Raw genomic sequence first — 11,802 nt, forward strand, 5'->3', positions numbered from 1 at the left:
CATCAAAGTTTCTCATCCAGGGAAAGGAAAAGATGGGAATTCGCAGTACAGATGTGTCCACCTTGATAGAGGCGTGCAACTCACTCGGCTGGTTGTCACAACACCAAACAAATTGGGCAAAAAACATTCTTACAAACGGAAAGGAAATTTCACCATTAAATTAGTTTATTTCAATGTCAGAATTGACTTTTATTGTAATCTTCGACAAAAGCAAGTGTTCTATCTTTTGTCCAGTAAATATAATTATTAATCTCTTCCAATGTTTGGTTTTCCATCTTTCCTGTCCTATTCAATGGTCAGCAGATGCTGTCGTTGGAAACTGCCATCATTACGCAATGCCTGACGCCCTCTGCTGTCATAGACCGGGAGCCCAGGGGGGTCAGCCGAACTGGAAAGTTAACCAATTTTCATGTACTCGTGCATGGCCGTACATGCGTGGCCGTACGTGAAAACAAAAAAAACTTTCAAACCGCGTAAACAACAACCACACAGGCCGTTCCTTCGCTCTCGTAAACGAGAGACACACACACACACACACACACACACACACACACACACACACACACACACACACACACACACACACACACACACACACACACACTGCTGGAATTATAGATAGATAAAATGAGGCCAATGAGATGACATATGAAGGGGTTGAATGCAGACTGCAGAGCAATGAGTAAGGAAACCCGTCGTTGTGAATCGTTTTTACTTACAAATTGAGATGTATGTCGTTGTCAAGCATGTCGAGTAGAGCTGAATTCCTTAACACTTACAAACACCGTTTTGACACTTGGAAACAAAAAAAAAGTTGTGCACTTTTTTTGATAAATTATTTTCGGAACAATTTTCTTCAATAAATAAATAATAATAAAAATTGTCTCCATGTACATTGTACACACCTTTATCTCATTAGCACCTCTTCATAAACAACATTGCTGAGGAAACGGCGTTTCTTCTTTGTTTCCTCGTCCAGGGCAAGAATCTGCCATCTGCCCGTCCAGGGCAAGTTGGATGCTGGATCTGCCAACGTTTTGATAAATTATTCTTTTAATGGCGAATTAATCAATTAGCACCAACGTATTTTGCCTTTCCGCAAGGAAAAACACAAAGAGAACAGAAGAGAGAAAAAAAAGTTAGTGCAAAAAAAAAAAAATTACTTCATAGTTCGGAGCATACCAGCTCACTCTGATGTTACCGAAATTTATACACCGTCTTATATGAAAACGATCATAACTTGGGGCATTGTGTTTATCTATAAATGAGCATAAGAAATCGAGAAATTATTAGAATACACAAAGTCAACACTATCCGGAAGTCCGTACGTTGTAACCCATAATGGGGAACGTGGCTGAGGTTCCCTTCCCCATCGGCCACGCCCACGCAGCAACGTGTCTTGTCATTGGTTGGTAAATAAATGGCCATAACTTGGGAAGCACTTGTCCAATTAATATAAAGCCTTGAAAAGGAACATCCTCAGGTCCCCAGCAATATATCTGGCAAGTTTCAATAAGATCGGACCAGTGGTTGTCGAGAAACAGCGGTCACACACACACACACACACACACACACACACACACACACACACACACACACACACACACACACACACACACACACACTGCTGGAATTATAGATAGAATACAGCAATGGTCCATGTGCATGTCCATATAAGGAAATGGACGTCTGCCAGGCACATTCTGGTGGGTGTGGTCAAAAGGGCCATTAGAAAGGGACCCCAAAATGGAGCTAGATCAACTCTGTGAGTTAACCTGATGAAACCTAGTTGAAAATGTTTGGCATAGTCCCAAATATCATGTATGACCACTGCCAGACATTTTCAGTGGTGGGGTGCGCCTGCCAGATTACATAACCGGAACCCCAAACTTTAGCTAGATCAGCTCGTGAGTTAACCTGATGACACCTGCTGGAAAATGTTCGGCATGGTCCCGAATATCATGTATGACCACTGCCAGACATTTTCAGTGGTGGGGCGTGCCCGCCAGAAACTCTCGAATGCCCCTATCCCCCAAATTGAGCTAGATCAGCTCTTAAGTTAACCCGGTGAAACCTACAGGAAATAGTTCGGCAGAGTCCATGGTATCATAAATGGCCACTGCCAGACATTTTCAGTGGTGGTGTGTGCCCGCCAGACACCCCTGAATGCCACCACCCCAAAATTGAGCTAGATCAGCTTGTGAGTTCACGCGGTGAAACCTACAGGATATAGTTTGGCAGAGTCCATGGTATCATGAATGGCCACTGCCAGACATTTTCAGTGGTGGTGTGTGCCTGCCAGACACCCCTGAATGCCACCACCCCAAAATTGAGCTCGATCAGTTTGTGATTTAACCTGATGAGAATAACATTGAGAATAAAATACAATGGAACAACAGCAACATAACTTTTGAAAAGCAGATGTTTTATTTCTAGTCATGGGAAAAGAAGGGATTTCTAAGGTATAACACGTCATTTGACGTGGCTGTTGTAAAGACGCTGACGTTATCTGTTCCATGTAATACATTGCCGAAACTATTATTTCCCTTTAAGTTCGTAAAATTAAAGAAAGCGTTTCCGAGATTATGGTTGGATAAATTGCGTACTGCTGAAACAGGTATGGATTAATCAGGGGAACAATTTATGGAAATGTCAATTGCAGTAGATGCTATTAATGTTTTAAACATGAAAACAAAACACTTCTACTCATTGATTGTGGAGAGAAAAAAAAAAAACAGATAGAACCTGATGTATTTGATCTTTGGCAACAACGATGAGCTCTGGTACTAAAACACAAAGTTGAGCTTTGGTACTAAAACGCATGCCAGAGCTCTTTTGCACGAGTTGAAATAGGAACTAATTATGTTTTGTAAACAGTAAACCAAACAAAAGAAATGACAGAAGCCAGGTAGAAAGATTGTTTGACTTGCTACGGTACAGAATTTGATTTCATTTGTCTGTACATTTATGTTTTGTAGTGTGATTATCATATGATGAAACAATAAAGTCCTTCGAATGAGGCAAAGAAAGAAAAAAAATGAATGAATGACCACTTGACATTTTCTGTGGTGGGGTTATGCCTGCCAGACACCTGGAACCCCCTCCCCAACTCCAAAATACAGAACTACATCTGAGCTCATGAGTTACCAATACCGATGAAAGTGACTGAAAATGTTCAGCATGATACGGTATTGTATAGCCCATATGAATGACCACAAGCAGATGTCAGCCATTCATTCAAACAAGTTCAAATTCTCTAGAGTGGTCTCCTATCAGTAATCCCCATCTTCCTCCTCTGATTCTGAGTCTTCACTCCATGCTTCGCCATCTGAATCTCTCAATAATCCATCAATACTTTTTACTTCCAACTCCGACTCACCGTCACCTTCGACCTCCATGTCATCTGCGTTGTTACTGCCATTCGCAAACTAACTGTCTGGTATGGCTGGCCCTTCAAACCAGGTTGTCTTCAGGATGTTGTCATTCATAGACCATCCATAATCGGTTGGTGACAAACCGTCCCCAGGAGATGCTGTCATGGCATGTGTCCACAATGCTGTTACATACTGCGTTTGTCGAATCTTCATGTCAAGGGTCCGACGAGAAGGTGGCAGCAGCGCACAGTTGATCCGTTTGATGTTTGCTAATGGATTCTCCTGAATGTCAATGAAAGGCATGATTAGAGATGTTGTAAGGTATTCCAATTTTATAATGATGATCATATTCTCAGTTTCTCGTGCCTTAATTACCTGATCAACTTTGCCAGTCATTTGCATCAGTTTGTTGTATCGTGCTTCATTGACATCTCGAGTCTTGCTTTGTCCATACATGCGGCAGACAAACTCTGATGCGACATCCGGATCAACACTACCATCCACCTCACCCATACTGATGAAGAGGTTGACGTAACAGCCAGTTTTGTCCTTCTCTACGAAGTCGAGGGGTTTACTTTTGCCTTTCCAAATTTCCAAAAGTTTTCCTTTCCTTTCCTTTCCAAAGTACAAATTCCAAATGTAACTATTCCACCACTGCTCCAATGATTTTACTTTAATAGAGACATTTTATTGAAACGCAAATATCTTGTGCCTACCTGTAAAAGGCCGAGGTGAAGTCACATCCAGTGAAGGCATGGTATCCGGGCAGTGCTCTGGGAAGTCCCGGTTTGCGCTCTTCAAGGACATCAGCAATGTTGGTCACGTTGATATACCTCCTGCTGTTTCCCAACCCGCAGTCCATGATGATGTTGGCCATCGACCAGACTTCTCTGCGTTGCTGTCCAACGGCACCAATCAGAATCACTAAGACATCGGTGTCGGATGCCCTCACCATGACATTCCCTGCCGTAATATTTGCGATATGGAAAGCTAGCTTTTTTTCTTTTCATATTTTTTTTTCTTTTTTTTCCAGGAACATTTTCCAGCAGGTATCATCAGGTTAACTCACGAGCTGATCGAGCTAAATTTTGGGGTTCCGGTTATGTAATCTGGCAGGTGCACCCCACCACTGAAAGTGTCTGGCAGTGGTCATACATGATATTTGGGACTATGCTGAACATTTTCAACTACGTTTCATCAGGTTAACTCGCAGAGTTGATCGAGCTACATTTTGGGGTCCCTTTCTAATGGCCCTTTTGACCACACCCACCAGAATGTGCATGGCAGACGTCCATTTCCTTATATGGACATGCACATGCACCAGTGCTATATACATGAAAATTGGTTAACTTTCCAGCTTGGCTGACCCCCCCCCCCCCCCGGGCCGGTCTATAAGTTCAACGTTTCCTTCATCACGATGTCAAGTCAAATAGATTACAATTTACAACCACAAAATAAATCACTTCATTTCTTTATCGTCAAAGTCAACTTATGTGAGAATTGTGGCATTTTTCCAAAAACTATGAAACTTGGTACTCTCGTAGATGTGGCACTCCTGAAGCATTAGAGATGTGGAGTCATCACGAAAATGCCCCCATGTCGACTGTGGCGACCATTTTGGTTCCGCCATTAGGGAAAACACATTTTCTTCGATATCTTCACAAGAAGACATGATACAACTGGAACAGCACTTGGTAGAGCGCATTCCTCCGCCAGGCTAAACAGTTTATGTTTTGGATCCCATTGATAGGCCAGGTCTGAATCCGGACCTGAACCAAAATCAAATGGGCTTGTTCTGGTCACCGAATCCGCTCATCCACCAAGTTTCATCCGAATCCATGCATCACTTCTTCAGATATTGTGCTATATATCGTTTTTGGTCTATCCCTCAATGGTTACGAATCACTTAAAAAAAGATTCTAGTATCCGCATTCGGATCTGGATGTTCACCAAAATCGAATCAATTTGTCCTTGTCGTCCACCAAGTTTCGTCAGAATCCATAACTTTTTGAGATATTGTGCTCACAGACAGACAGACAGACAGACAGACAGACAGACAAACAGGGGTGAAAACATAAGCTCCATACTCGGTGGTGGAGGTAATTAGACACCAATTAAAAGAGGCCACAAATGTTTGAATGTTACATTATAAGGAGGGACAGAAAGTTCCAAATGTGAATTTTCTTAAGTTTTTCTATTTTTTGGAATTTTTCCCATTAAATGGGGTAATGCCTTTATAAGACATCTAATCCTCGTCCATGTCCTTTTAATATGTCACATTGTGTTGTATGGACCTTTGTGGTCCGAGCCTGAGGGATGTTTTCTCATTTGAGAAATGCCAACATAATGGAAGCGAAAGGTTACGCTGTGTCGGTAGCTTCTCCTTGATGGAAAGTGATAAACATGGCACTGTGTGAATGCCTTGTGTTTACTTTGTGCTTTTGTTTCTGGCAGCATCACCATTTTGTAATATTAAACATTGCAACAGATAGCGGATGCAAAATAATTCCCAAAATCTCTCCTTTACCTCATAGCCCGAGAACAGGAAGCCGAGGAGGAAATTGCAGCAGTGGTTGAAATAAAGGCAAACAAGTGTTGAGGAGTTTTCCTTTAAATGAGAGTCTTTTGAGGACACACTATGGCTGAGTGGGTAGTATTAACCCTACAAGGACAGAACTGTCATTTCTATGAAAATACAGTACAGTGTAATCCTGAATATTTGCAACACGTTCCTTGGAGGATGAATTAATGTGCATTTGAAAGTATCTACATTTTTCTTTTCCACGAAGAAAGTTTTTCACATTTGTCTTATTCCAAATCCAATCCATGTCCATTGGGACCGTACTCTGTACAGAGCGTCAGTGCTGCCACAGGAGTCTCGTGGGCTATTGGGTGCAATCCTGGACGGGTCACCACTCCGACACAGGATACTCGAGTGGCTCAATCATCCCAGCAAGCTGGTACTCATTTTTGCCGACCTCAGGAGGTTGATGGGCTAAGTCAACCCCACCTGGTATGAATTCAACAGCCAAGCGCGATTTGAACTCAGGGCCCAAGGATCCCAAGCCTACCACGTTAACGATTAAGCTAACACCAGACATATTTGTCTTATTGAATTCACTCAAACGAGAAACGGATATGATGGTTAAATTTGCCTTGTTGAATGTTCGTCTAAAAAAAAGAGTCCATGCATAAACATACGCATGCACGCACGCACGCACACACACACACACACACACACACACACACACACGCACACACGCACACCCTGACAAGAATGGTGATCAAATGAGCCCTGGGAAGATTGGCTATGTCTTAACCCCTCTGGGTGCTGGGTAAGGACACTGCAAAGTGTCCCTAAATAAGTGGGGGTACGGCAACAACCCGACGACATGTGATTGTCAAGAGGAGCCCCGGATGATTTCACACCTGTTACGTTGCCGGGTCATCAAAAGGAAGTGTACCTTGAGTGACCTGGCAAGTTTCGATAAAGGTGGCAAGGCATGTATCCAAGTCTGGAAGCATGCGGTGCGAGGACATGACAAAAATAAGACACATACATCATGTCTCCTCGAGATAGGAGAATCACCCACCCTTTTTCAATACCGGGTGTGTCTATCAAGAGACATCAGGTCTGGTTTGGGATGGAATCCAATATCCTGACCTCATCCCATTGAGGACCTTGGTAAGTACTTAGGGCATGCCTGGCAATGGTATCCCTCAGAACAGAGTCAAAAGGCCCATATAACATTCCTTCACCTGCCTACCCAGGTAGATGTTCCCTGAATCCCCTGTGTATTTCCCCACAAGGCCACACCAACCCGCGACAAGAGATGGCCCAATAAACCAGAAACACTACTTTGTGATGTTGTATCACACCGTCAGCTCTCGTCCTCAGATGATGGAGAGTGTGTCGAGGCTGTTCGCATTTTACACATACACTGTGTAGTGGGGACAACTCAATATACATTTGAGGGACACCGGAAATTGAAGGCACACCCTTGTTGATCGGGATCCATACAGCTATGGCACATGGTTCCTGCCATCATCATAGTGCAAGGGTTTATATTTGTTTTAGAATCCTATGAAAATAGGCAACAATGAACCAGTTGCGTATAAAACATAACGTTTATAATGTGATAGTTTTGTGAAGTTTAAGACCTACACTAAACCCATGTCATTTCAAAGGTCAAAGCAACGCATCTCCAAATACTGAACTTTTAAAAACTTTCAAAACTCTTGGTGAAGTGACTGACGAACCAGTTTGAATCACTATGAAACTAAAGAGTTCATATAACACGTTACCATCCCCCCTCCCCGCTGTCTGTGAGCAGCAAATTTGATTGGATGTGATGACGCATTAAAAGTGCTGTTTATATTTTGCCCAAGTTCTGCTAAACGGAAGGGTTTTCAAAGTGCCAAAAGGGTGATTTGTGTTTGAATGTTCAAGTCGAAAATTAAATTGAAATAAAATAAAGATTTTAACCATTTGAGTCCTCGCGGCCATTTTACCGGCCGCTATTCAAACCTCCATATACGCGAGCAGATGGATTTTTCCATAGGGAGCCCAGGATGGAGGAGCCGAAAGTCCCAAGGAGCTCAGAGTTCAAAGGGTTAAAGATTGTCGAAAAAAAAATTCTGGAAGTTTACCGCTGCAGATGCAGGGTCTTATTCACCACCTTATTTAACACGTTACATTAATTATTTTCGTGCCTGTTGTTTGTGTCCATTATAACCTTAAAAAAAATGGTAAGTTTCCTGTTAAGAATGATTTTCAATTTTGTTCAACTGCCAGACAGGCAGACCAAGTAAATAATGTCATCTCACTCCTCTCTGCACATGTGCAATTGGGACAAATTTAGAGCCAAAGTACTGATAAATGACAGGTTCATTTTCTGATTCATGTGATTCGTGTTCAAAGTATAACGCTCAATTGTAATCGAGTTGTTCCTCGATTATAAACCGACGTTTATCGACAGAATGACAGACAGACAGAAACACAGAAGCAAAGACGATCGAGTGGAGAGGACAGTTGCTCCCCCCCCCTCCTCCCTTGCATTTTACCAGAAGGGATGGAGGGGGGCAGGAAGTGCTTAATCACGTTAACGCCCGTAAAGGTCTGATGGCATTGCTGGACGAGCAGAGTGTAAGAGGTTTCTAAAATCCATCAAATCCTTTGACTGCCAATCATTTTATCCTCGCAAGTCTTTCATAGCCTTCAGGAGGCAGACACCCAAATTTCCTCAAAAACATTCGCCGATTCCAATTTGTCCTGCACAGTATTTAGTTAATCTTCCCCAGGATAATACACCGCACTCATCCTGGCAGCGAATGATGCGACCTGACAAATGTACAGGTGCTATGGAGTTACATCGGACAGCGATAGTGCTGTGCAGTATGCTACCACTAATTGAAATGATTGATAAATCTCAGTATCACGATTAATTAAAATAATTTTACCGCACGTACAGAGACATGACAGAAGTAAATAGACACCATGATTTTAAAATAACTTATTTATTGAATATTTGAAGTATATTTAATCCATTTTAATACATACACTAGTGTTTTGTGGACTTGCCATTTGCAGATTTCAACACTTTTACTCTTTCAGGCAAAGAACTAACGAGTACTGAAATTTTCTCTTGTGAGATTTCTGCCCAGGCTTCACGCAAAAGGTTTAGCGATTCTGCCCGTGATGTTGGTTTCCTGGACTTTTTCTGCACAGCTCAATCCAATATGGCCCAGAGGTGTTCAATGGGATTCATCTCAAGAGACTGACTTGGCCGTGGAAGTCACTTGAACCCTTTTCTGTCCTGCCATTCTTTGGTGTTTTTTGCAGTGTGGCATGGAGCTCCATCGTCCATCAACAGAGTGTTGATTTTGACCATCTGACCAGTGGATTAGATGGGGAGAAGTCCATCCTCAAGGATAGAAATGTATATCGTAGAGTTGATGTTGCCAACACACTCCACGAGCTCTGACCGACCAGCGCTCCAGATTGCTCCCCACACCATCACTCAAAAACCACCGTGTTTGACAGTTGGCTGCAATCCGTTCAAAGAGAACTCTTGACTGGGAAGTCTCCAGACCCATACGCGTCCACTTTCAGAAAATTGAGGAAATTAGGACTCATCTGAAAAAAATTACAGTTTGGCAAAACTCCAAGGGTCTGTTGGCCATCTTGTCAGCCAACTTCTTTCTCCTTTGAATGTTGGCTGCTCTCCCATAGTAGCCCTGTTGGTGAAGGTACCACACAGCAGTTCTTGAGCTAACTTGGACCTCATCCGCAACATCTACTGCTTTGCAACAGGGAGTTTTCTCAATGGACCGCTTGACAGCTCAAAAACACCTTTCTGAGGGCCTAGATCGACCACAACGGGAAGCTGTGGATTCCTCGCCTTCGCTGGTATATTGATTGACCGTAGACAGCAGAATGTAAAGGTTCTGAGCTATCTGATGCTGGTTGATTCCACCTTCTGAATGGCCAGCAATTTGTCCTCTTTGAAAATCGGAAAGCTTGTGTGCTCCCTGGGCTCGAGACATGATCCAGGAACTCGTTTCTGCAAATAAATAGTTGAATATTAGGACAAATCACTGAGTAAAACTTGCTTTATACAGATTAAAATGAATAAATTGAAGGTGTCTATTTACTTCTGTCATGTCTCTGCAGGTGTGATCACTTTTTGGGGGCATTTTGGTGTGAAACAGCGACTGGAGCACTTCCGTTTTGATCGCGAGCGTCATGACCGATGTTTAATTCATATCGCGCGTTTCAGTTCGATTTGCGGCCTCGATTTCTTCTTCAATTTGCAACTTGCTGTTTATCTCCAGATATTTATCTTCTACCCGAAATCAATAAAGGGAAGGATATGTTTATTTTATTTTAATTTTTTCAAATAAATTCTGCCCCTCACCCTAACTCCCTTGCCCTTCGACTGCTTCGGACTCGTTGGACAGTGAACCGATTGCTTAACCCCCGCTATTCGCTTTGCGTGCACAGGGTGATAACTCGCCATTGGGTGTATTATGATATTCAAGAATGACATTCTGTGTTTAATAAACTTGCAATCTTGAGTCCTGACCTTGAGTTGTATTAATATTTGGGGATGTGGAGTGGATGCCTGTCCTTCAGATATGTAACAATCTCGCAGTGCAGAATTTTCTGAGCTTGCCCTTGTTCATCAACCGAAGTTTTAACTAAAATGATCAACTGGGTTCATTTTGTGTAGAGACAACGATGGAGAACGAACGTGAACAGAAGAGGAGGCCAGATGGGACAGCATGTCTGTGCCCTATCAATACCCTCATTAAAAACACTCATCTTCGACTAACCCAACCATTCTTAGTAAAATAATTAATCATGACAGGTCCATCCATACTCAACACGACTAATCGAGGCACTCCTCTCGGTGAGAACTGATCCTGGAAGGGTACGAGAATTAGGAATTAATTTGGAGTGCCGGTGATAGCTCACTCACCTCCTCTTTGCAAAATACCATGAGAGCTCTATTGTCCATCGACACGACCAGCACTGGCAGGTGGATCCTTCAGCTTGGTGTACTTGCCCTGCATGATGATGCCATCAAATCCAAAATACCTGCATGTGAAAGACCAGAATGACAGTTTACAGCCAAGTCAGGATTCTAACCTTGGTTACATAGCTTAAAGTCGTGTGCATATCTCTAGGCTATCTTGTCAGACCATTCTTACCATGATTTTAATGTTAAACTTAATATCCACATTCCTTTTACAATCAGCTATAATTTCATCTTGTGGGTTGAGCCAAGCCGACAATGCACTGCAATGGCCGAATCTTGTGAATGATGCCGTTGTAAGTTTCATGTGCACAAGCTACAAACAGACGGGACAGCCGGCTTTACGTCCCCATTCGACAGACGTACGTTCTCTGTGCGCACACGTCCAGCACCCCCTGTCGACACTACACCAGAATGGCAGTTTTATCCCACAGGAGCAAGAAATTCTGAACCAGATGCGTTACTGGAAAAGCTCGCCATTCTCTCAATGAGCAAGATCTGCTCTGCCTCCCATCCCATCCTTAAAGGCCCAGTCACACCTTGACGTTTTAGCCAGCTTATGCCGATTTTTGAAAAATTTGTCTAAAACGCTGACACACGTCGAATACGTTATGGGTAAGTTTTGGAAACATTGAGAGCATGCTGAAAAACACTGCCATACGTCGTAGTACGCTGGCTTTCATCGTTGTACTTTGCGGTTGTTCTCAATTTTTAGCATGCTCGGAATTTTACGACGTATGCCAGCGTATGACTCACAAGTTCCGCTACGCTGGCCAAAAGTTGTAGGCACGTTATGCGATCGTTGACACACGTTAATTGTAAGTTAATCATAAGTCGAAACACGTCAATGTAATGGTTAGCATCAGTGTTCCAGACTCTCTGTTTTTTTT

The sequence above is a fragment of the Eptatretus burgeri genome, chromosome 8 (assembly GCF_056783735.1).
Source record: "Eptatretus burgeri isolate ZD-2024b chromosome 8, Ebu_testis_v1, whole genome shotgun sequence".
In the NCBI taxonomy this organism is placed as follows: Eukaryota; Metazoa; Chordata; class Myxini; order Myxiniformes; family Myxinidae; genus Eptatretus; species Eptatretus burgeri.